This window comes from Heterocephalus glaber, unplaced genomic scaffold (genome assembly GCF_053883595.1).
Source record: "Heterocephalus glaber isolate CG9 unplaced genomic scaffold, H.glaber_assembly_v1.0 deba00001472, whole genome shotgun sequence".
NCBI classification, from domain to species: Eukaryota; Metazoa; Chordata; class Mammalia; order Rodentia; family Bathyergidae; genus Heterocephalus; species Heterocephalus glaber.
The window spans coordinates 79,539,074-79,566,949 of record NW_028258315.1 but is presented as its reverse complement, the minus strand read 5'-3'; the positions used below and the strand labels follow the sequence as shown (position 1 = coordinate 79,566,949).

General features: G+C 36.4%; 1 long non-coding RNA gene across 2 annotated transcripts in view; it reads right to left on the bottom strand.

The window, feature by feature from the left end:
* Positions 1-17,734, bottom strand: part of LOC110344509 (uncharacterized) — a 59,803-nt gene extending 42,069 nt beyond the window's left edge. Inside the window, exon 1 of one of the 2 annotated variants that reach the window (XR_002387109.2) lies at positions 17,275-17,734. This is a non-coding gene — a long non-coding RNA (uncharacterized LOC110344509). The remainder of the gene's footprint in view (positions 1-17,274) is intronic. The other variant, XR_002387108.2, reaches the window with a different exon arrangement.
* Between the last annotated feature and the right edge of the window lie 10,142 nt (positions 17,735-27,876).

The window sequence follows — 27,876 nt, the reverse complement described above, 5'->3', positions numbered from 1 at the left end:
AGGCTATCTTTCCTTCAATGATGGTGATTGGCTCCTTTGTCAAAGATGAGGTGGCTGAGCATGTCTGGAGTTGTTTCTGGATCTTCTAATCTATTCCACTGATCCTCAGGTCTGTTCCTTGGCCAGTACCATGCTGATTTTATCACAATAGCTTTGTAGTATAGTTTCAAGTTGGGGATTGTGATACCCCAAGCCATGTCTCTGTTGCTTAGAATTGCTTTAGCTATTTTAGGTCTCTTATGGTTCCAAATGAATTTTTGGATTGTTTTCTCTAGTTCTGTGAAGTATATTGTTGGAATTTCAATTGGAATTCCATTGAATCTATATAGTAGTTTTGGAAGTATGGCCATTTTCACTATATTGGTTCTTCCTACCCAGGAGCAAGGGATGTCTTTCCATTTTCTTGTATCCTCTTCGATCTCTTTTTTCAGAGTGCTGTAGTTTTCAGTGTAGAGGTCTTTTGCTTCCTTTGTTAGATTGCTTCCTAGATATTTCATTTGTTAGGATGCTATTGTAAAAGGAATTGTTTCCCTAATTTCTCTCTCAGTGAGTCTGTTATTTGTGTATAGGAAGGCTATTGTTTTTTGAGTGCTGCCCTTGTATCTGGCTACTCTACTAAATCTGTCAATTAAGTCTAGAAGTCTTTTGGTGGAGTTTTTTGGGTGTTCTATGTAAAGTATCATATCGTCAGCAAATAATGACAATTTAACTTCTCCTTTTCCTATCTTTATTCCTTTTATTTCTTTCTCTTTTCTAATTGCTGTGGCTAATGTTTCCAGAACTATATTGAACAGGAGTGGTGATAGTGGGCATCCTTGTCTTGTTCCTGATTTTAGAGTGAAAGTTTTCAGGTTTTGACCATTTAGTATGATGTTGGCTGTTGGTGTTTCATAGATAGCCTTAATCAGGTTAAGATAAAGACCTTCTGTTCCAATTTTCTGTAGGGTTTTTATCATGAACGGGTGCTTGATTTTGTAGAATGCTTTTTCTGCATCTATTGAGATGATCATATTTTTTTGTCCTTGACTCCGTTAATATGGTATATTATATTTATTGATTTATGAATGTTGAACCATCCTTGCATCCCTGGGATAAATCTGACTCGGTCAGCGTGTATGATCTTCTTGATGACCCTCTGTATTCTGTTCGCAAGTATCTTGTTGAGGATTTTTGCATCTATGTTCATTAGGGAGATTGGCCTGTAGTTCTCTTTTGGGGTTGGGTCTTTCCCTGGTTTTGGAATCAAAGTAACACTTGCTTCCAGGAATGAATTTGGAAGTATTGCTTCCCTTTCAATTTCCTTGATGAGTTTAAAGAGTAATAGCATTAGTTCCTCTTTAAATGTCTTGTAAAATTCAGCAGTGAAGCCATCCGGACCTGGGCTTTTCTTTGTTGGTAAATATTTTACTACATTTTCAATTTCACTCATTGTAATTGGGGTGTTTAGAATTTCTATATCTTCTTCATTTAACTTTGGCAATTCATATATATCTAGGAATCTGCCCATTTCTTCTGTGTTTTCCATTTTATTAGAGTACGGGTTCTCAAAGTAGATATTGATGATCCTCTGGATTTCTGTTGGATCTGCTGTGACTTTACCTTTTCATTCTTAATTGCATGTATTTGTGCCTTTTCTTTCCTTTTTTTGATAAGGTTTGCTAAAAGTTTATCGATTTCATTTATTCTTTCAAAAACCCAACTCTTTGATTCATTGATTTTTTTGGTATTGTTCTCTTAGTCTCCATTGCATTGATTTCTGCCCTAATCTTTATAATTTCCTCTCTTGTACGAGCTTTGGATTCATTATGCTCTTCTTTTTCTAGGAGCTTGAGGTTCTGCATTACGTTATTTATCTGAGTTCTCTCTGCATTCCTAATATGGGCATTCACTACTATGAATTTCCAGCTTAGAACTGCTTTCATTGTGTCCCATAGAATCCTGTATGTTGTACTGGCATTTTCATTTACTTGTAGAAACTGCTTAATTTCTTCTTTAATTACTTCTGTGGCCCATTGTTTGTTCAAGAGAGTGTTATTCAGTTTCCATGTGTTTGTTGGGGTTTTGTGGTTTCTTATGTTATTGATCTCCAATTTTATTGTACTATGGTTTGATATTATACTTCATTTCTTTTACATTGACTTAGACATGTCCTGTGAGATAGCATGTGGTCCATTCTGGGGAATGACCCGTGTGCAGCTGAAAAGATTGTGTATTCCGATTTTGTGGTGTGGAACACTCGGTAAACATCTATTAAGACCATATGTTCAATAGCTTGGTGCAGTTCTAGAATTTCCTTGTTAACATTTTGTCTAGATGATCTGGCTATTTGTGATAGTGGGGTATTGAGGTCCCCCACTACAATTGTGTTAGTGTTTATTTGGTTTTTCATGTCTATTAATATTTGTTTTGTATAGTTGGGGGCATTCATATTTGGTGCATATATATGTATGATTTTCATTTCTTCCTCTTGGATTGTTCCCTTCACAAGGATGTAGTGACCATCTTTGTCTCTCTTAATTAGTTTTGGTTTGAAACCTACTTTGTCTGCAAATAAGATTGCTACCCCTGCTTTCTTCTGGGTTCCTGTGGCATGGAAAACTGTTTTCCATCCTTTTATTTTCAGTCTATGAATTTCTTTTTCAGTTAGATGTGTTTCTCTTATACAGCATATTGTTGCATTTTCCTTTTTAATCTATTCTGCCAGTCTGTTTCTTTTGATTGGTGAATTGAGGCCATTGACATTGATGGTTATAATTGATAGATATTGATTTATCCTTGTCATGCTGTTTTACTCTTGTTGGCTCTTTTATTTCTTATTTTTCCCCCTTTCCCTTTAGTGTCTTTCCTTGCCTGGTGGCTTCCTTCTGTTGGGCCTCATGGAGTTGTGGCCTTCATTGCTTTTTTCTAGGATATTGTTTAGAATTGCTTGTAGTGCTGGTTTGGTGTTCATGAAGTTTCTCAGGTGTTCTTTGTGGTGGAAGTATCTAATTTCCCCATCAATTTTGAAAGACAATTTCGCAGGATACAAGAGTCTAGGTTGGAAGTTATTTTCTTTTAGGGCTTGAAATACTTCACTCTAGGCTCTCCTTGATTTGAGGATTTGTGTTGAGAAGTCTGCTGTGATTCTGATGGGCTTTCTTTTGTAGGTGATTTGTTTCTTTTCTCTAATTGCCTGTAGGATTTTGTTTTTCTGTTGGGTTTCTGGGATCTTGACTATTATATTTCTAGATGTAGATTTTTTTGATCATGGCTGGTTGGAGTTCTATATGCCTCACTTATCTGTATGTCCAATTCTCTACCTCTGTCTGGGAAGTTTTCCGCTATTATTTCTGTGAACAGTTTTTTTATATCAATTGTGCTTTCTCCTATATTTTCATGGACTCCTATCAGTCTTATGTTATTCTTCTTTGTATCATCTAGCAGTTATTGGATTAATTTCTCATTGTCCCTTACTATTTTTAAGAAATCTCTATTTTCATAGTCTCTAACTGCGATCCTGTCTTCTATATCTGATATTCTATCTTCATATTCCCTTAATTTGCTGTGGATACTTTCAATGGAGTTTTTAATCTCCTGAATATCTCTTTGAATCTGTTTCATGGATTCCATTTCTTTCTTATGTTGGGTGATCATGGTTTCTATTTCTTTCTTATGCTGGGTATTCATGACTTCCAGCATGTTTCTGAGCTCATCTATTTTTATATCTGTTTCTGTTCTAGATCCTCTAATCAGGTCTTTCACTCTGTTCTCCATATCTGCGGATATCTGGGAGATTATTTCTGCTTTGAATTTTTCTAGCACCTCGTTCATCTGTTTTGTTACTTCTTGTGCTATCAGTTCAGGGTATCCAGGTGGTTGGTTATGGGACTTTTCCATCTCATTTCCTCCAGGATTTATCCTTGGTTGGGTGGAAGTCTGAGTTTGTGCCTTGCTTAAATGTCTTCTCATTTTTGTTTTTGGTACTGTCCTTGGTTTAACTCCTGGTTGATAGTTTGAAATTGCTAATTGTAGGTATCTTTGTTGCTTGTAATTAGAACCCTTATGGAATGATTGCTTCTCAGAGGTGTCTTCCAGATATAGCTGGTCTTTAAATTTTGAGTCTCTAATGACTCTAAGGCTATCTCTTTTTCCTTATACTAGGAAGGTTCATTGACCAGATCAATACCCACACCTTAGCCCAAGTGATACAATCAGCAACACCACTGCATCAAGTACATCTTTGAAAATGGCATTTTGTGGTAATTATTAGTCTATCACCTTTAGCTGTGTGACTTAAATCAAGATCGAGGACCAACCCAACATATAGTGAATAAACTCTTCAATATAACAACTTTACCCTTTGGGATGGGGAGTTAGAAGGGGTTGGGGAGGGAGGAATAGATGGGAAACAGGATAGGGGAAGGTTAGTAGTACGGCCAGAGGACACAGGTGAGAAGGAAAAAGAGAATAATAGGAAAATAAAGAAGAACTCTGACTGAGGACCAAAACAGGGACAAAAAGGGAAGATGAACAATGTGGGAGAGCAAGAGAATGAGTGTAAGAGAGAGAGAAAGAAAAGAGAAAAGAAAGAAGAAAAGAAAAGAAAAAAAGGAGAGAAAAACAAATATTTGCAAAGAGTAGGGGAAAAAATTAAAGATAAGAGGAGCAAAAGAAAAGAAAAGAGAAAAAAACACAAAATAATAAAACTAATTTTGGGAATAAAACATAACCATGAAGATGAAGGGCCTCTTTCAGGGTATGTCTCTGCTGTCACAATAGACAACGTGGGTTGCAGTGTGCAGATATAAGTCAATGAGTCTCAGCAAACTAGTTGCAGACCCATGAGATTCAGGCAGATTTCTGGCTGCAAGTCCCAAGTTGAGCTCCCTGTCCTCCTGTAGGGTTGAACTCTGCAGAGTTGTATTGCAGGTTCTAGCTGCCCTTCCCCTGAAGACAGTCCTGGTCCTGATGGGAGGTGAAGATGACTCCAACTTACCCAGTGCAGTGGTCTGGCGGTCCGGTGTCCTCTGTGTCTTTGTAGTGTGGAACCAGGTGGCTGTACAGAGGAGTGCGGGGGGAAGGCGGGGGGGGGGGGGGGGGGTTGTCCAGTGAATTGCTGCTGGGTCGGGCACAGGCTGATTCAGTGCCTTCCGCAAGACTCACGACATTGCTAAGGCATCCGCAGACCTGCCTGTCTGCAGCGGGCTGATTCGGCACGTTCCACGTGACTCACAACGTTTTACTTCTTTCTTCTATGTCTTATTCATTCTCAATTTTTCTTTCTTTCCTGTCCCCATTTTCATTTGTTTCCCTTTAACTTTTAGGCTAGTGTTTGTATCAGTCATTTCCCACCCCATTTCTCAATATTAATTTTATACTGTTTTCCTTGTTATCCCATTCTAAACATATAACATACCCTTATCTTACCATCATTAGGATCTTTCAACCCCTCCTATTTTCTCCTCCCCATACCAGAGAACAGAGGACTTTAAAAAACTCTTCTTTCTTCTTTGTCTTTTCTTCCCCCATCTAGCATTACCCAGTCCCTGACTTCCTGGGCTTTAGATAACTAATTCTATAAAATTAATGTTGAATGCTGTTTTTCACTATTAGAGAGACATAGCCATCATATTTAAAGCACATTAACTGTGGATAAAGATTTCTGTTGTGAAGATGGTTACCCTCAAACCATTGATTTCTCCTCTAGGCTAAAGGGAGACCCAAAACAGGGTCTCATGGTGTGTTATTTCTCAACTAGCCCTGATAGATACCACTGTATCAGATTAGCCTATTACTGCTATAGCTGATTTGATTGCATAAGAATAATCCTGACTCAGTGGGCAATTTCATGCCAGTATCCTCCAACACACCCAGGAAGAAGGACAGCAAGATTTCCTAACCCAAGTACTTGGAAAGGATCAGACTCTGCAAGAATGCCTTAAACCTGGGAGAAAGAAGTCCTGAGTCTGAGTTAGCTTCAGTATTATGGGAAGGGGATCAGAAAAGTTATTGGAAGGTGAACACTCAAACTCTCTGGCAGAGAAGCTACTTTGGAATCACATATGCAATGTCTCATTGGAATATTTAATCCACAAATAATAAACTGTCATAATGTGCACAGAGAATAGACAAAAGAGGAAAGGAAATGTACCGCAAGGAATATCATATAGAAATACTGTACGATTGAATCTGTAGGTGCTGTTATGATCAGAAGTAATTCTTTCAGCAAAACAAAGGGGCAGAGTAAAAAAAATCGCTTAAAGTAAATAACAGAAAGAGTATGTACTAGCGCTGGACAAACCTGAAAATTATTCCGTGGAAGGTAACATCCTACTAAAAATCTCCATATAAGCCACAAACTCTCCTCACTTCTTTAATCCCCAACGTGCAGTACCCCCTCAAAAAAAAAATGAGGGGAAAAAAGTAGGGGCCACATATAATTTTTAAAATAAACACAGATACACATAGGAGAATGAGGAAGCAAGGAAATATAAGATTACCAAACTCCTCCAACTCTCCCAAGGCAGAGCAAGGGGTCACAAAGGGAGATGAAAACAAATACCAGGTAGCAGAAGTCTATGAAAAGTTCATAGATGGGATGAAGAAAATAGATAAGTTCAAAGTGGAAATGAATCAAAAGTTCACAGTAATTTCACTCAATATGCCCATGGTGAATTTTTGGGAAATAGGTAAAAACCTGGACAAGCTAACCAAAACAGTTCAAAATTTGAATGGCAGATTCAACAAAGATATGGAATCCTCAAAAAGATGTCAGACAGAAATACCTAAAATAAAAACTACAGAATTCATACATTGCAGAAATGTATGAATGACCAGTATGAAGTGTCCGATATTGAGGACAAAATAATGAATTATGATTAAAAAAAAACTCAAATAAGCTATAAAGAAAATAACAAAACAAAGGAAGACTATCCAGCAGCTACTGGATGACAATAAGAAAGCCAATCTTAGGCTAATCAGAGTTAGAGAAAAACTAACTCTGGATAATACAGGTGGATTCACTAACATATTTAGAGAAATCATGAAAGAAAATTTCCCCAATATAAGAAAAGACCTTAAAATGCAAGTAAGCAACACTTACAGAACACCAATCAATTATGATTTTAAAAGAAGCTTACCAAGGCACATCCTTATTAAATTACCAGATATCCAGCAAAAAAAAAAAATTTTTAAAGTAGCCAGAGAAAAACAAAAAAAATCACATATTAAGGTAAACCAGTTAGAATCACAGCAGACTTCTCAACACAAACCCTAAAGGCCAGAGGAGCTTGGAGTGAAGTATTTCAAGCCCTAAGAGCACATAGCTTTCAATCCTGATTAACTTTCCCAGCAAAGCTACCCTTCAACATAGATGGAGAAAAAAGGTATTTCCATGAATGAGACCAGCTTAGAAGAAAGATGAGAGCTAAACTAGCTTTAGAGAAAATACTTAAGAATATTTTCAACAGAAATAATGAATTGGACATAGGAAACTAGTGAGGTCAACGGATAAACAGCAACAATAAAGCATGAGGAAAAGAAAAACAAAGGATATACCAACAGATAAAGAAGGCAATGATAGTAAGGAACCAACACATCTCAGTAATATCTTTTAATGTTAATGGTCTCAACTCTCCAATTAAAAGATACAAACTGGCAGGCTGGATTTAAAAAACAGAATCCAACACTCTATTACTTTCAAGAAATGCATCTAATCCAAAGAAGAATTCATGGACTAAAAATTAAAGGATGGAAAACAACATTTAAAGTACCAGGACCTGAGAACAAAGGTAGCAATTCTAATACCAGACGTGGTAAACTTCAAGCTAAAACTAATTAGAAGAGACAAAGAAAGTCACTACATACTAGTTAAGTGAATGATCCAACAAGAAGAGATAACATTGATAAACATATGTGTACCAAATACGGGAGCACCTATCTTTAAAAAACAAAAGTGGCTGAAATTAAAAGATAAAAAAAATTAATACAGTCATAGTAGAAGAGTTTGTCACCCCACTTTCACAAAGAGTTAAATCAACTAAACAAAAAAATAAATAAATAAATTTCAGAACTGAACCACACCTTTGAACATATGGACTTAATGGATGTATACAGAATATTGCACCCCTCTAAACTGAGTATACATTTTTTTCAGCAGCACGTTACTTTTTTTCCAAAATAGATCACATACTAGTGCACAGAGCCTGTTGAAATAAGTATAAAAGAATAGAAATTACCCAATGCATACTATCAAACCTCTGTGCAATGAAAGTAAACATCAATGATAGAAGAAATTTTGAAAAAGGCAAAAAAGCTCCTGGAAAATTAATGATACACTGCTAAACAAACAATGGGTCACAGAATAAATTAAAGAAGAAATTTAAAAATTTCTGGAAGTTTTAATGACAATGACAGTACAATTCAATGAAACCTCTGTAACACTATGAAGCAATTCTAAGAGGAAAATTCATCACAATGCTCACATTAGGAAAAAAGAGCAAGCTCAAACAATCTTATGAAACATCTTAAGACACAACAATAAACCAGCCCCAAACTGAAAATAAGGAGGGAAATTATATAGATGAGAGTGGACATTGAGACAAAACCCCCACACACACAAATCAAAGAGCTGGTCCTTTGAAAGAATAAATAAAATAGATCAGCCCCTCTCCAGACTTACCAAGAGAAAGTGAGAAGAGACTCATATAAATACAATTAGAAATAAAAGAGGTGAAATCATAACAGACTATAATGTTTAATATTTGCCCTGCTGGATTTTGGTCTTGCTTTGATCCCATTCCTTTCTATCTTCCTCTTCCTCCCTTTTAGATGGAAATGTTTATCCTGTGCCATTGTATATTGGTAGTATTTAACTTCTTTTGATTTTTACTGAGGTTTACAGCTAAGTGTTTGCCTTAAGTTTCAGGGGAGACTTTGGAATTGGATTTTTCAGCAATGCTGGAATTGTTAAAACTTGGGTAACACTTAGAGATGGACTAAATGTGTTTTGCATAAAGAGATATGCATGAGTCTTTTGGGAACAGAGGCAGAGTGTTATGGTTTACATTCAGAATGTCCTCCCCAAAGCCTCATGTGTTGAGATGATTTGATTATGGTAAACTGATAACTCCTTATTGCTCACATCTAAGTCCAGAGCTTGGATCACAGGGGTTCTCAATGAATGCTCCTTAGGTAAGTTAGTTGAGCGTCCCTTTGACTGGAAGTATGACTTGCAGCAGTAGGAAACTGGACAGGATCCCCATTTGAGCAAGTGTGGTTAAATTTTAGGCAAGTGGTGAACATGGAGGAACTCCACTCACATAGTGGCTCCATTCTTTGGCAGGGCCCCTTAGAAGAACTGGTGGTGGCAAAATCGAACCCCAGTCATAAAGAAATCAGGATGCTAAACAATTCCAATGGCAGGGAGGCCCAACTGTCTCAGTCACTTGGACAAGATCTTCCTTGCTTACGGGTTGTGTAAACTTTCACAATTGCTTCTCCTCTCTGGGTATTTTCTCTCTAAAATCTGTAATACTTCTCACCATCTAGAGCTATTTTGAAGGTAACCTGAGACAATGTCTCCTATGTATTAGAAAAAATTAAAACATATTGGCTCCCAATACAGTCATCCAACAATTTATTTCTCCATCAAATATTTACTAAGCAATCTCTAGTGAGTCCTAGAAAGACAAATTATATAAAGTACCTGTCTTCATTAAGCTTTCATTCTAATGATTAGCAAAAGACCAAAAATAAGCAAACAATTACACATTTAATATTTTAGAAAATTTTAAGTTGCAAAGTAAACCCAGGTCTAAAACACAGGGAGTGACAAAGACATGGAGAGAGAGTCAGACAGACAGACAGAGAGACAGAAAGACAGAGGACAGAAAAAGAGAGAGAGAGACAGAGAGAGAGAGACAGACAGACAGAAAGAATGAATTGATCTTTTATTAGACTGGGTAGAAAAATTTCCCTTAATAAGGTGACATTTGAATAGAAGCCTGATGGCAATGAGCCATAAAGCCATACAAATACCCAAACATGAAGTGTATTAGGCACTACTGCACATGTACCAGCACTTGTACATAACATGCAAAGAAACCTATGTGGCAAGTTCCAGAAACTGGTATTTTTTAAATGTTGATGTTAGGCTTCGTTTGCGTATAGATATACTTACTGTATTTGTCTGAAGCTAAAACTATGCCTAGATTTGGAAGAGACCCTGAGGGCATACAGGTCAAGTAGTTACAAGGTTGGAGATCAGGAAATACCCAGTATGCTAAAATTAGAAGTTATATGTCTAGAATTTTAAAATGCTGATTTCTTACTTAAAATATTAGACCTAGTCACCTCATTGCTCCTATTTTAAAAATTCTTATTAACTGCTTATAATACATCAAGTACTAAGTGCTGGGTATGGTTGCTCTATGCCCCTTGACAGCAAGAAGCCTCAGATGCATGTATATTTCTGAGTAAGGAAATGCACATATTCCATTAAAATAAAGAGAATCCCCTTTCCTACTTTCTGCATAATAAGACATATACATTAGGGCTGCGGATTTAGCTCAGTGGCACCATGCCTGCCTGCCTACTAGGTGCAAGGTCCTGAGTTCATTTCCTGGCACACATGCACAAAAAAAGACATACATTAACTTCATTGTGTTTAGTATATGGTTAGAAGAATTTCTAACATTGTTTTAAATCTGGCCCCAGAACATTGCCACTTGAGTGATACATTGATAAGTTTCCAGATTCCTCTTAGATGGCAAGAATGCACCAAGGCAGTTTGACCTGAGTTTACAGCATCCCTAACTTTAATGATATATTAAATCACAACACTCACACTCAGAGATGCCCTACAAAATCTTAACAAACACCAGCTATAGTCATGTACCCTCTCCTGTTCTTGGGGAGCTCCAGAAGAAAATGCTGTAGAATATGCTGAAACACTTTCACAGGTGGTCAATACCACTTCCAATAACTCTGGCTTCTCCATAAAGTCTGGTGGACAATAAATTCTTTGGATCACTTTAAAAATTCATGGGAGACAAAGGTCCTCAAAACTTCACAATAAATTTTACAATTCTGTCACTACTATTACAAATTACATTTGATATATTTAATAAACCTAGATGAAAGTACCTAAAATATACAAAGTGCTATTTTCAGTGCTCTAAAATAACTTATTTAATCCTTACCAAAAAATTCTATGAATATTCTTGCACACAGAGATGGAAACTGAGGCACAAAGAGGCTAAGTGCTTGCCCAAGCTCATACACTGAAATATGAAGTTAAGCACCATGGTTCTCGAAAGGTTCTCTAATGTCAATCACTTACTGGCTACTTTGACATTTTTATTTACATTTCTGGCTCCAGTTGTTGAGGATTGGAGAGAAGATATTATCTGGAGAAAAATGATTAGGGATAGGAGAAAAGGATTTTAAAGTAAGTAGTTTTTCCTGATTTAAAATTTATATTGTTCTAAATAATTACTATTAATATTTTGTCATGAAATTATTCAGGTTGGGTTTTTTTTCCTGCATATTATCAAACAAATGTGGCTTACAAAGAGTTAGCATCTCTCTACTTTTGTCCATTTTATAATATATCATGGATTTTAACATCACCATTACATTTTCTTTTGTACATTATTTCCAGTGTCTACATAGCTTCATTTCGTAAGAATATGCTATAATTTATGTTACTGTTGAATATTTAGATTTGTTCTGACATCTAATTTTTTGGAATTATAAATACTATCACAATAAATATTTGAGGACACCTCGGCTTATTTCTTCAACATATGCTTCCAGGAATGAAATTACTAGGTCAAAGGATATACAAGCTTTTAAAGGTTATTAAAAACTCCTTAACAAATTGCCCTCCAGAAAGACCATAGCAATGTGGAGAAGGATAATTATTTTCTCCTGCCTGAAGCTTCTTCCTTCCATGGGTCACATACCATCTAAAAGACATCCGGAGACAAATACCCATAAGAAATATAATTACATAGAAAATATACATGTTTCTTTTGCAATCTCCTCTCCAGGCTGAGTCAAATCAGCTGTTGTCCTATGGTAGCTACTTGCAAACACAGAACAAAATGGGTGGTGGAGAGAGAACACTTGTACAGACTTAGATCTGCACATTTAGGGCTTGAAGTTTAGAAAAGTTGTAACTGAATACTGATTAGCCAGCTCCATTTTCCAGTGCAATTTACATTCGTTAATTTGAGATCTTCAACTCAAATTTCTATAAGATTCAGGCAAGGGAAGCAGACCACAATCCCCTGGTACAAAGGAGAAAATGATATAAAGAACTTTCTTTTTCCTAGTAATGACTTGATCCTTCTGAAGAGAGCAGTTCCTGACTAACAACAGCTGGTTGTGGTCATGTATGATTGCAATGCCAGAATTACAATTTTCCAATTTTTAAAAGGAATTGAGGGACCTGGTATTTATGTTCAATCTTCCACCCTTCAAGTATTGGTAATAAATTCAATTTCTAAAATACTGCACTAAGTAAGTACAGAACATATTGTTTCTAATTTACCCTTTTAGAATTTATTGTTTTACTCTACTTCCTTAGGTTTATACCAGAATGTTCTAAATAGCCAAGGAAAATAGTTATAGAAGAGAAGTTTTTGTAACCAGTATTCTGCCTCAAAAGCCATCGCTGTAGGTACTTAGAGCCACCTGTCTTCCAGATGATGATTAAGATGAAGAGGGCTATTAAGAGATGGTAGGCTGGGTTCATGAGAGAAGAAACTAACATTAAAGAATTCCACTATCATCCATTGGTTTATGAATGACTGCCACCTTAAACCTATCTTTGTATATAGCTAAAACACCCTAGAAAGAAAACCCATATTATCTATGACATGCTGCTGCAGGCTTATCCGGGACAGACATTGGAAACAGCCTGCACTGTGATCTATTTTAATATGTCTCTTGACCTATTTTTATATTCAAGTGCTAAAAAGTTAAACTTCTAACTTACCAAACCTGAGCATGTTATTTTTCAATAAGATACATTTTTACAAGTAGCTTTCTGTCCCAGTTTCCTTTTTATGGGATAGTTTCCATTTTACAGAGGTACTGATTAATCTTCAGAAAGTTAAGAGAGGGAAAATGTCTAGAATGCATTGGAGCCCAGAGGTGATCCTTAACTTCTGACAGCCTGAAACTCACTTACACTCATGGCATTTGCATAGTCTCTGATCTTAACTCTTCTTTTTGCAGGAATAGTATTGTGTGATTTATAAAAACAAACAGACCACTGAACAAGGCCACTAGCATTTGTCTTAGGAAAAAGTGAACAAATCCTTGTGGATTCATTGCCAAAGGAATTCTTTCCTTAGCTCCTTTCAAAGATCATGGTTCACTCCTTACATCGCCACCCCAAGAATACGCTTCAGACACCATGCTGCCTACATTCCAGAAAATGTGGGGCAGGAGACTTTCGTGTCCCAGTCACAACCCTGCCTTGCTCACATTTGTGCAGGCTTTCCTAAAAGCTTCCCAACCCTAACTTAAGCAAGAGAGAAAAACTGATCTGATGTAACACAAAATTAGCTGATGAGAATGGGAAGCTACTGAATTCAAATTCTTTGATACTATTCTTTTGCATAGAATAATTCTTTGAGGTATATATCAGAGTGCAATGGCTGGGTAATTAATATGAGTTAATTTTTGAAGAAATGCCAAACTTTTTTTTTCTACAGCAGCTGTACCTTTTTACATTTTCTTCCAACCCTACCAAAACTTTTTTTATTGTTATTATAGGCACAAAAGTCCTTTCATTGCTGTAGCTCAGATGGTGAGATTCTTTTTCAGCGGGTATAAAATGTAAGGCCCTGAGTTGCTGGAGATAAGGCTCCCTGTCTCATCTCACCTCCCGCCACTTGTCTCCTTTCTCACTTCAGGCCCATCACATTATCCTGCTTCCAATCCTCAGAAGTGCCAAGCTTGCTCCCACCTCTAGGTCCTTGCACTTTCTGGCACCTCTCTTTGAGATGTGTTTCTAAAAGATATCTACATTCTGCTTCCTTATTCAAGCTTCAGCCCAAATGACTTCTCTCCTAAAGTATTTGTCCTGAACATACAATGTAGCAATTTTATTTTAGAAAATAAAATTTATTTTATTTCTAGAAAATGAAATTTAATTCAAGAACCAAATGCTAAAATGTATGAGTGATAGATAAAATCCTAGAACATAAGATTGAATATAATAGGGTTGTGAAATCATTAATGAAAATGTATGCCAAGAAGGAGGGAAGTTACTGAGCAGGCCAAAGTTTCTCAATTAAAAAATAGCTGGATACTCGATCTCACAGAACTGTCCAGAAAAGCTAAATACATTTACTGCTGTCCTAATGGTGTGACTGTGTAGGGGATGGGAAGGGAAAAAGTGAGCAATTTATCTCTTGACTCCTTTCAATCTCCTGTTATTATTGAAGTATACCCCAAAGTTTATTTTTTAATTGCAGTAAAATATTCATGGCATAAAATTCACCATCTTAGCCATTTTTAAGTGTACAGTTTATAGTGGGAAGCATATGCACATTACTATGCAAGCAATCTGCAGAATTTTCTCATTTGCAAAGCTGAAACTCTGTATCCACTAAACAAATCCCAACTCCCGCCTCAGTGCCTGGCAGCTACTATTCTACATATACACAAGATTGGCCTCTACACTTAGCATAAGGTCCCAAGTCCATCCATGTTACAGTATATGATAGGATTTCTTTTCCCTTTATAGTTGACTGATATTCCATTGCATATATATGCCACATATTGCCCTTCCATTCATCCCATCATTGATACCTAGGCTGCTTTTACCTTTTAACTATTAAGAATAATGCTGGTGTGAACACAGCTATGCAAATGTCTCTTTGAATCCCTGCTTTAAATTCTTTTCTATTTATATGGAGAAGCAGAACTTCTGGCTCACATGTTAATTCTATTTTTAATTCTTTGAGGAAACACCATAACGTTTTCCAAAGAAGCTATATTATTTTACATTCCCAACAACAGTGCAAAAGTGTTCCAACTTCTACATATCTTCACCAATAACTGTTATGTTCTGGATTTTCTTTCTTTCTTTTTTTTTTTTTTTTTGGTACCGGGGATCAAACTTGGGACCTTGCACTTGCGAGGCAGGTGGCAGAACCACTGAGCTACACCCCTGGATTTTCCTATAGTTCTGAATTTTCTGATAGTCATCCTAATGGCTATGAGGTTCCACAATGTTTTAAGTCCTTCCAGGAAGCTGCTGAATAAGCCAGAGGCTTCAAGCTTCCCGAGGAAGGCAGGGATAGGGACCTCTCATCTTTAGTGGCATCATGTATGGGAATCTCTTTAGACTGAAGTAGTGGCTGTGTTAGTTTACAACTCGAGAAATAGGATAAGGAATTTCTAGGTTGTATCCAAAGAAGCAAGGTAAGTAATCACAGTGGGGTGGATATGTATGTATATAAGGCCACTCAGGGCTAAGATGGTACATAAGTGGGTGTAATATATCCATTTATCCTGTTTCATTCCATCAATGTATTTTTCATTATCTAAAACTAAATGTTTACACATATATGATTTTCTTCTTGTCTATCACCTCTAAAACATATACTTTTAAAGAGGGGAGGGAACATATTTCGTTATATTTCAAATGCCTAGAATAATGCCCAGTACATACTAAGGAAATAAATTTTATAGGAGAAAAATTAATAATTTATCTACCTTCTTCTTTATTTAAATCCAAATTCATCTGAACCTTTGCCCGCAAGTTATGTCTCAAAGATTTGAATTCAAGACATCTACTTTCAATTAGCATTAGGGAGACATGAAAGACTATCCCTTCTTATCCCAACAACAATAAACCAGGAAAGTTACAAAAGCATAGTTTCAGTGAACTGAGGATGCAAAGAATGAAGAGAATTAAGTTTAAGGGTGAAAATCCTTTCCATAGAAAGAACAGAGCCAAAACTGCTTTCACCCCCATAAGAACAGTGAAAAGAGGAGGGATGTACCACACACAGGTGTAGAAAGAATCAAAACAAAAGTTAATGGCTGTGTGTGGGCTAGAAGGTCAGCTTCAAATTAGAAGCCCCTGTGATAGATCAACTCTCTTCTACCTACCAGCTCTTTACCTGGACTCTTCACCAAGGGGGTAGTATGTCAAAGATCAGGGCAGGGAAGAAGTTCTCAGAAATCCTGAGGTGTACAGGCCTTCCACAAGTAAAAGCCAAAGCCTTGAAGCCTTGGCATGGCAAGAGAGATGAGCTAAATCTCTCTGAGCATAAGTGGTTTCGTTAAGGGCCAGGCAATAGCAGCCAAAGACTGGGGTTGAGATAGAAGAGCTAAGAGAGATTGCTTCAAGTCTCTACAGCATCCCTCTGGAGACTTGGAGCAGTGCATTAGGGCCAAGAGAGAATTTCCAAAGCATAGAAGGTCAGGGGAAGAACTGGAGATCCAAACAAACTTACCTACTACCAAGTGTTCATCACGAGTAAAATTAATTACTATTTTTGTGATTATCTGTTAGATATTTTTCTCCCTTCTTGACTCAAATTAGATGCATGATGGTAGAGACCCCATTTGTTTTATTCCCTAGAACTAGCACAAAGCCTTATTCATAATAGACACTCAGTCAAAACTATGTTAAATGAATGAATAATTTAGTCAATACTTTATTACTTTATACAGTGGACCCTCCAGTTACAACCGGCCTGACACACGAACAACTTGGGTTAATTAGGTTAATGGAAGATTCACCTGCCCTTGTTAACTATAGCAAGTACCCAGGTAAACATCCAGATCTCAGGTGTACTGACTTACAACCAACTTGAGTTACAATCAGCCCTCAGAAACCGATAAAGTTCATAAGTCAAGGATCTACTGTACTTGTATATGTAATAGATTAGTAATTGAGATGCTTTGTGTTAAACACTTTTCTATCACTGTCTTCTCTTGTTGCTGAGACAAAATACCCAACACCCAAAGTTAAAGGGGAAAGGGTTTATCTAGCTCACAGTTTGTAGAGGTTTTTGTCCATAGTCAGCTGTCTCCAAGGCAGAGTAGCACACAGCAGAGAGGTGTCACAGAAGAGAAACAGTCCGTGGTGCTCACAGGGTAGCAAAAGCAAACAGCGTCTTTTGTTCCTCTTATTTTATCCAGACTGCCAAGCTTAGGGCGGTGCCAAACCAATCACTCACTGGTTTATTAATCACATGCCCTTAACCCCAGCATCACACATTTCAGATTGAACCACCTCTGAAAAAGAAAGCCCCACTTCACCTGCATGAGACTTTAGGGGGCTTCTAAACACAAGCCATAATAATCACTATGCTAAGAGCATCTGAGGCAATTAAGTCATAAGAGAAAAGTCTCATTTAGCTCTTGGTTCTAGAGGTTCCAGTCTAGGATCAAGTGACCACATTGCTTGAGGCCTCTAGATGCGGGTAGCGATAGAGCAGCCTGCTGGCATCATGAGTGAGGAAGCAGAGAAAGGCTGGGAGGCCAGGGTCCCACAATCCCTTTGGAAGGCATGCTAACGACCTAAGGGCGTCCCACCAGGCCCCACCTCTCAAAAGCTCCACCACCTCCTAATAGCGCCTCCCTGGGGGGACTAACCCTTTAACACATTCGACACAGTCCACTTTTCATAGACCTTTAGGGGCTACTCATATATATAGAAATGCCACTGTATCTATTTATTGAGCACTTATTTAAAACCCAAAGGGTCATCTGAAATTAAAATTACAATTGGAGTCAAATTCATTATTTTTTCCTTAATTTTTTTCCTTAGCAGGCAAAAGCACGGTGGCCATTTCTCTTTAACAATGACTAGATTGCTAACAATTTCCAACTCTGAAAGGAAAAAATTGTTAGTGGTTCACAAAGCTGAGCACAAACTAGTATCACCTGTTGAGGCATTAAAACTGCAGTGGCCTCAGAACAAACCAATTAAATGAGGTAGAATGAGGTCCTGAGACACTGGCTTTTATTTTAAAGCTTCCCAGACATTGTAATGAACAGCCAAGCTTGAAAATCACTATGACTCAAAGATCCTCAATTCCTGGTTTATTTCATTTTTTCCCCAATCCTTCCATCTCTTTCTAAGTATTCTCAGGAAGGAATAAAAAGTTTGAACAAGAACAAGTCTCCCTTTTCTGCTTCAGTCATTATGGCACAATGTTTTATTTAAAACTTACCTAAAAACTTTTCTCCCTCTGTTACAGCCTGGATTTGGGGCAGGGCCAATTTCTCAGGCTCTTGAACTATGCAGTTGCCTGAGGCCTGGAGGTCAGAAGAACCCTGCACTTGTTTTATGGCTTTGCTGTTGCTGTCATACAGCTATTAAGAAATGTTTAAGAAGGGGTCCTGAATTTTCATTTTTCACTAACCTTCACAAACTATGTGACTGGTTCTGATTCCAAGCTAACTTATGAATTATAAATATTTGAAAAAGGACAAGCTGACATTATTTTTGTGACCAGATAAGTTCTAGAATAGGCCTAATATACAGAAAGAAAGAAAGAAAGAAAGAAAGAAAGAAAGAAAGAAAGAAAGAAAGAAAGAAAGAAAGAAAGAAAGAAAGAAAGAAAGAAAGAAAGAAAGAAAGAAAGAAAGAAAGAAAGAAAGGAGGGAGGGAGGGGAAGGAAGGGAGGAAGAGAAAGAAAGAGAATTCCTAATAAAAGAAAGACTCTCTACATTCTAATTCCTAGTTTTCAGAAGGAATTCTTTCTTCTAAAAACCTCAAGGCACAATTCATAATCTCTTCTCCACCCCAAACTTTTATTCATGGCCTATGTTCTTTTAAGTAATAAGAGATATAAAAGGAATTATGGCAATGAGGTGTCCCACAGGGAGCAAATGACATTCAAGTGAGGATAACCTGAGAGGAACTTACAAACATATGCACAGGATCTAGGAAGACCCTAGATGCCTATGAGCCAGCCCAGAGGAACATGACTTGGAATGACAGAATCATGTAGAGAAGACTACTATGAGTAAAGCACTGAAATTTAGGTAAGGAATATAATCAGCTAGAGGCAACCTCAGCCAAGTTCTCAGACCACTTTCTTCCCTTCTGCTGATCAATAGCAACGGGTTCCTCTTGGCCAAACCTATCAAAAGTTGGGGGGCAAATATCACACAGAAAAGTCTTCTAAGTTGGTTGCCTGGGACAGAGATTATAAAGTGGATCTTGAAGTGAAAAATGAAATTATTTATCACAGTCAGTTCCTTTTTCCTCTCAGCATTCATTCTTGTCTTTTAGCTAGGTGGAAAGTTCCTGACATCATTTAAGAAAATGTTTGAAGGCCGGGAATTTAGCTCAATGGTTCCATGAAAGGTCCTGAGCTCGATCCCCAGTATCAAAAAAAAAAAAAAAAGAAGAAGAAGAAAAAAGAAAATATTTGACATTCACTGGAATGTTTACCATAGGGTGATGTCAATTCAGTCCTATTCCCATCTCAAACCTTGTATACCACCAATAATTGGGTTCTTTGTATAAAGGCAGGAAAAAGGTAAAAAAAAAATTGAATAAAATGAGCTACAGCTGCTTCAATTATTTCTATACCTAGTTCATTAAAAAATTAAGTTTGTAATCACACCTTCATTCTTCTACTCCATAAATTTCATATATGGGAAAGGTTAGTGATCTCCTTATTGGGTTACTATAATTTTCTACTAAGACCTTTGGGAAGGGAGTACTGAAGACAGGCCAGTGAATTCCCTGTATCCCTGATATAATCTTCCTTACTGTCAGCATGGAGGAGGAAGGAATTCAATTTCTCTCTGATAACTACAATCAATTTTCCACAAAACAGTGATGCTATTCTCTGTTTTTTGTTGGTTCTGGAGCAGAAAAAAAAAAAAACTAATATGTACTAAGGTGATGGGAAACTTATAGCTTCCAATTCGTGGGAACACAACTGTGTTATCTCATGGAAACATTCTTCCCTTGAGCACAGGGACTGCCAAATCCACAGGGGCCCATCAAAGAGCAAACAAAAATATTTAAAGTGTGTATGTCTGTGTGTGTGTGTACCTGTATAAGTATATGTGCGTGTGTGAATACATAAGTATGTCTCCTTGTATGTGTATTCTAATTCTTCCCTCTTTACTTGAGGTGAGAAATCTGATAAAGGGATCCTACAAGGGATTAAACAACTATCATATCTCCTGATTGTGTATTTGTGTATGTATGTGTGAGAGAGACAAAATAATTCAAGTTTATCAAGTCTACTTAAGAATAATGGGTTTACCTGAAGATTGTTAATGTTCTAATTAGCTCACAAATTTTTATGTCCAAAAATACACAAGCAACAATAGGTTTTATAAATTCCCATTATATGAAGAGAAATGAGCAAATAGAGCAAGGAAAATGAAAACACAACAAAGAATGCACAGACTCTATTAAATGATTATAAGTTTATTAGAATTTTAAATAGAGGAAATTTATCAAGTCACTAAGGTAATAAGATGATGTGAAATATCAGTTCATGATATGTAGGCTTGCAAAAGCCCAAAAGTTCCACACATTTCTTTTTTCAATATTATATATTTGGTTATTTGTAAGAGTGAATGATAATTAAAATATACTTAAGCCTCTTTCTTCTACTTTCTTAATAAATTTTACTAAATTTGCTTTCCTTATAGCCTTTAGCCTTACGCCTTATATTCTACTTTGCATATCAACCTAATTTTAGTAGACTTTAATGAAATTGTCTGGTTTTAAAAAGGAACACTAAGAAATCTTATCAATGCTATGTTACAAAATAGCATCTCTCACAGTAAGCAAATGGAAAGAAATATGTTGAGCTTTAAATTATAATTTCATTTTTATTTGACCAATAAAATGCCAGAAACAGGGAGGCAAGTGTTATGATGGTTCGTTCATTCACACATTCATTTAATCAATATTTTCAAAAATACTTCTATGCCTCATCCCTCTTGGCAGATAATAAGAAAATGAGCATGGTTAATAAGTAAACAATAGTTCTATGGCTCAAAAGGAGGACACTGCGGGTTTAGGGAAACCTACCTTTAGGCAGAAGTATGCCTTGGGTAGACAAAGGGCAGAAGATGGGCAGAATGATAAACTTCATGAAGCAGAAATATGGATTTAAAAGCCATTTGCTTTGAATTACTAGTTAGAACCAAAAGTATATAAAATCATCCATGGAAAGAACATAAATATAAAAGAGAATAGGACTAAATTGCCCACACCTTAATTTTGGATTTATGGACATTTTTTGGTGAGAAGGAGAGAATGTCACTCAGGATTAAATGATTAAGTGAAGGGCACTGAGAAAGAAAGGTTTAAAGATAATTATGATGATATCCTGCTATAAAAGTAAAAGTCAGAGAGCATTCATCTGGTCAGGCCCAACTTAGTGCTTTTAAAAGAAAGTAGCAGCCCCAGCATGCAATAAAGTTCTGAACAAGGCACCCTTACTCATGGAAAATTTTCTGGATCCTCTAAACTCTTTCCTGCTTTGAAGCTGATCTTACATTCTCTATGGCACTGATTATTTCCTATGTCTGTTTTCCTTTCCCTTATGGCCCTACATCCACCTATTAAAACTGAGTTGTTACCTATTTTTGAAGATTTTAGTATCTGCAGAGCACTTACTGGACAACTGACACATACACACAGAAAATCAACTTTATATCATTTTATATCATAAATTATTTTTAAAATGATATAGCAATATTGTGAACTAATGCCACTACTGATGATTGTTTTACAGTGATGAAGATTAAAGTTTTCTTTCAGCAAATTTTCCAAAGCAATTATATGTAATACAATCCTGAATAGCTTGCAGTAGATTAATTTTTATATCCAAAGCACTTTCAGTTTCTCTTCTTATTCTTTATTTCTGCCAACATGAAACTTCAAATTTATATTCATTATCATCAGTGGCAGCAATGGCCCAAACATGGATCTAAAATTGCAGAAAAGCCTTTTCATGACATACTACTTTAAAACACCATCAGATGCTAAATTAATGAACATAGCATATCCTTTTGCCTATTTTAACTTATAAAATAATGAAAACTGGTTTCCTAGTTTGTATTTTGATTTCATTAGCCTTTGGAAGTTTTTCCTTTTTTAAATTGTCATCTTTGACAAGCTTTGGATATCGTTTGTAAAGATGCCCAATATGAATCAAACATAATGGCACACATCTATAATCTCAGCACTCTAGGAGGCTGAGACATGAGGATCCCTAGTTTGAGCTCAACCTGGGCAATTTAGGAATCTAGAGAGACACTATCTCAAAATAAGAAAGATCTGAGGTTGCAGTTCAGTATGAAGGCCCTGGGTTCAAGTCTTATTACAAAAAAAAAAAGGTAGACTATATGCTATTGTTTTGTTTCCCCAATGAGAGTGTCAACTCTAAACAATCAAGCCATATTTGGCTTTGCTATCACAATATGAGCTTCATTACAAATTCTGGCATTTTATCAGGCCTTGTAAACACTGATATTAAAGAAAACTAACATTTAATGACATTGCCATTCTTATGAAAATTTTATAGCATTTTCATCATAAAAACTCATCTTTTAGAAAACTTATGTCCAGAGAAAAACTAGCACATGGATATTTACACCAACTTTACTCATAATTGGCCAGACTTGGAAATAACCAAAATGCTCTCCAGTGGATGAATGAGTAAATAAGCTGTGATACATCAAGACAATGGAATAGAAATGACTCATTACGCCATGGAAAGACATAGAGGAAATTTAAATGCATATCGCTAAGTGAATGAAGGGAATCCACATGATTTCATCTATAAGATATTCTGGAAAAGTCAAAACCAGGGAGACAATAAAAAGATTGGTAGTTTCAGAGGTGAGATGGGAGAGAAGGATGAATAGGCAGAGCACTGAGGACTTGTAGAATAGTGAAACTTCTCTGTATGATACTATAATGGAGGATGCATGTTATCACACACTGGGCCAAACTTACAGAATATACAACACCAAAAGTGAATCGATGTCAACTACAGACTTCGGGTGATAAAGATGTGTCAAGGCAACAAATGTACCATCATAGCAGGGGGTGTTAATAGTTGGCAAGTTTTGAGTTTTAAGATAAGGGCTATATGAGAACTTTATTTTTCACTATTTTTCTGTGAACCTAAAAGTACTCTAAAAAAGTCTATTTAAAACCAACTAACAAGACTTCATATGTGTTCTTTTCCTTTTCAAGGTGGAATATTCTTATATCCATATTGAAAGCAAAATGAATTTATTAAAAGCAGCCATTTCCTTCAAGGCTAACACGATAATAAAATGTTTTCATTGCTAACATTTGTCTTTAAATAAATGCTTCCTATGGATGAACATCCATGTCACCTACCTTTCTTTATGTGGTGACACTATCCTTTCTCACATGGTGTTCTTTTATGTGCTGCTCCTAGAACCAACTTCCAATGTATATCAGAGTTTAAAATTAAATAAATAAATAATTAAATATCATTAACTCTTGAGACTACAGAGTTTCACTGAAAGCACAAAGTCACCAATGTGGGCTACATGCCATTCTATACTATCCATGCCTGTGGCTCATCCACCTGTAAATACCTGCTAACACATACATGAGAATAATTGTACTTCCATGTTGACTGCATTTTATACATGTAACATCTATTGATGTCATCTGAGAGGTAACTTTTCATGTTCTCTTCTACCTTTATTTTGAACATCACATTTTAGCATTTACTTACTGTCTGGTTTCGATATCTTCTCCATATTGATACATTATTCAAAGGATTTGCAATAAAGAGTGATACTTTGATTTTTGCCACTGCAGTCATTTATGCATAAATGACTAAGTTCATTAATTTCATATTAAAGGATTATTTTGCCCTTGTTTTGAGAAAATAATCAATTGGCTTAACAAGACAATTTAATGAATACTTAATTGTAAAATGATGTAAAGTATTCTAATAAATGGCTTCATAGCAATGACTGACAAAGTCTCAAAAGAAAAGAGCTGAGTGTGGTGCCACACACTTGTAATCGCAGCACTTGGGAGGTTGAGGCAAGAGAATCACCATGAGTTTCAGGCCAGCCTGGCCACATAGTGAGTTCAAAGCCAGCCTGAACTACATAGCAAGACCTTGTCTCAAAAAATATATATTTTTTTGCATATCAATAAAACACAATGGCCATATGTTTATTATCACACTTTCTGTGTAGAGCCCATATGTGTAGGATAAACAAAGGAATTTGTCATTAGTAATACTACTTTGCCCATCTATTTATGACAGAGAAGACCCACATACTTGTTTTGATTCTATAATTTATCATCCCTTTTTCATCAGATCTTTTCTTAATTCTTATCTTTGGTTCCTAATGCTAACCTTGGATCTTGCTAATTAATACTAGCCCAAGAACTTCTGTATCTAATGTTCAGCTCATTATCTGTTACAGTTTTGTTATCAGTCCCTGTCCCTGGAAAAATCACAGATGAAGGTGAGAAGCCAGCACTCCTCTGGGACAGGGATGATCCCTTCTTAATCCTCCCAACTAAGGAAGGAGAACCAAGCAGCCTCTTTCACTGTTTTGGTTCATCTATATTCACAGATTTTCTGCACTATTTGAAGAGGTTCTTTTAGACGTATTAAGTCCAAGCTGGATGTAATGGCATCATTCCAACAAGTAAGATAGCTGCTGCTTGCTTAATTGTTTGGGTTAGCTTTCCTGGATATGTTAGTCCATTGGAATCATGTCTATGAAAAGTCCTTTGTCTCTGCTGATAACCCAGCCATGTTGTGTCTCTTTTCCATCCTTCACAGTTTGTGGGATTTTAAAAATTATAATGAATTAATGCTCATCATTGAAAAAAATTATACAATGCATAATGATTTAAAATATGAAGTGAATTTCTACACTTAAAAAGGTGAATTTTGTGTTAGCTCACAGTGTCCTCCTTCATATTGATACATCTATATTAGATCTGAAAAAAATTCACAAAACTTACCATGCACCATACTTTATTCTTTTTGGACACATCTTGTTTTCTACAAGGAGGTTGGTATAGCAACTGTTATCACCAGCAGCTTTCCCTGAGAAGTTGGATGCAATTTATTTAAAGGCCCAAGGGCAGAATAATCAATAGAAGGTTCAATTGAAAAAGTTGTCAAGAACATGAGTCAGAAAATATTTCTGTATCAGTCTATTTAATCATCCATTCTGGATGAGTGGACCAATTAGTTGATCAAACCATTAGTCAATTGACGGAATTAAATTCTTTTATCATCTAGATGGACCAGGGAAGTAGTTAAATGCTTGCAGTAACTCACTCACATAAGTGAAATAAGTGTGGGAAAGGGAAAATCATGGCAAACTAAAGAAATAAGGTATCATACAGAGGGACAAACACTATTCTGTGAAACTTGGAAACTGGCTTTGCCACTAATTTAGACTGATCGAAAGTCAGAAATCCAATGTTTAAGCAAAGAACTCCAATTTTTAAGTAGTTATTGAATTGATAATTTCTAAAATTGTCATACTTTTCAGCAAATAAATGACTTATGAATTAGATATTCCTGTCAAGCTACTGGTTTCTGACCAGTGGATATAATTGAAAAGGCAACCCTAAGTGTCTCTGCCAATGCACAATGTGAACATACATATTTTCCACAATGCCTCCCTCCACAGGCACATAGAAAATGTCAACACAAAGAATGTATTTCACATGAAGAATAAGATATGTATACATACATGCAAAGATATATACATATATATACACTGGTACCACAGTTCATGAAATTTAATTTGTTCCATGATTTTGGAAAAGATGGTCATGTTCATGTTCATGCAGGAAAGATAGCCACAGTCATGTTCATCATCCGATGCAGAGTTTGCAAACAAAAACAAAATTTTGCCAAATGCTTCTGTTTGCAAACCAAATTGTTCTCAAACAAAAGTGTTCATAAACCACTGTATATATGAATGTGTGTTAGAAATTCTTCCCTAGACATAACCAGAAATGAAAAACTACAATGATGCTCCCAATAAAATTAAATATGGCTCTTACTGCAGAATCAATAAACCTTCTAAACATCTTCAACTTGAAGAAGGTCCATAGGATATATCATATTCCAAACTTTCTGATCACAATCTTTTAATGCATAGTTAAATCTTCTGTGCATCCCCTTTTGGTCATTTTTATATCAAATGGTTGTCAAATAATTCTTATTATGGAGCCACCATAGTAGCCTCAGACTTCAAACTATTCATTCTAACTCAAAACTGAGATGGGGCATAGAAATCTGCATTTTAAATAAACAACCTATGTAACTCCGAAGCAAGTGGTCCCCCTTTACATTTTGATGTATATTTCTTCTATTTCTAGCCCTCTGATAATTCCCAGTTATCTTGTTTCCTTGATTCTTATTTATCTCACCCAGAACTGCATATGCTGTTTAAATCGAAACATTCCAGTCTTTCCTCGACTCAGAAAACTCTCATCTATGATCTCCATGTCTTTCCTGAACTTACTGCTATCCTACTAGAGCTCCAATCATGACCTTCAGCTCTATGGCTAGGCCCCACCCACAGTAAAATCAGCCTGCCTCAGACTATCCACATGAAACACTCCTGTCCCTTTTTCAGGCTGTGCCCTCTTCACAATCACAGACATATCTGATTCACAACTTTTGAACCTCTGAGATGAGCCATGTCCCAGGATTTCCTTCCAAAAACTATTTCTGGGGATATCCTAATTCTTGCTCAGTAAATTTAAACTCTTCAGTTTCTGGGGCCAAGACATTCTGAGCCTGGCTCTTCAATAAAGATAACAATGAAATATCCTTCTACCAAATCCCTATAGCACAGTAATGAAGATGATTTTAGCAACCAGGAGGATTAACAATCAGAGAAAGGCCTTAGGAAGTAAAATTGGTGACTTTATGGTTGGCCATCACACACATTTTTTAAAAGCTCACTGTCATCTCATATTTCAATCTACAAATACAGATCCAGTACTTTTTACAAAGGCACTATGCTAGATAAAAGAAATAAAGCAATGAACAAAACACAGTCTTCTCTTGTCCACAAACCTACATTCTAATGAAAGATAATAAATAATTGAATGAGTAAATATTTAGTGTGATAGATGATGCTATGAAGAAAAAGGGGCTACGGTGAATGGCAAAATAGGATCAAAGAGAAGTGTTGAGTTTCACATAGGAAAGCCCAGTGGTAAGGTAGAGTATAAGCAAAGACATGAAGAAGAAGAGAGCAAGCCAAGAGGACATTGGAAGAAAGAGTTTTCCAGATAGAAGAAAGAACAAATGCATAGATCCCAAGAAAAGACTTGTGAGTAAGGAAGAGCAAAGTAGAATACTGTGAGTGGACTGAAGTAAGCAGGGAGAGGCTAGAAAGACACAGGATCAGACAGACAGCAAGGGACTAGGTTCTACAAAACACTCTTAGTCATTGTAGAGTTTCAATTCTATAGTCAGCAAAATGGGAAGTCATTGGAAGGCTTTTAGCCAATGGGTGACATGATCTGACATATTTGAACAGGATTATTCTGGTGGAAGAAGAGGCAATAGACTAAATGTGAGCAAAGATAGCAGAGACCAAATGCGAAGCTATGGCAAAAATCCCAGAGAGAGATAGTAACAGCTAGAATCTGAGTGGAATGAAAGTGTTAAAATTTTGAATATAGTTTCAAAGTTGAGTCAGTTGGATTTGCCAATGGACTAAATGTGCGAGAAAAAAGGAAAGTCAGATAACTAAATATTGGCTATGTAACTGGGAGGCTAGAGTCAGCACTAATGTAGATGAGAAGCTGAAGAGCTTGAGCGGAAGGAAAGAATTCAGGTTGAGCCAATTCAGTTTTAGATCACTATTTGGCATACAGAT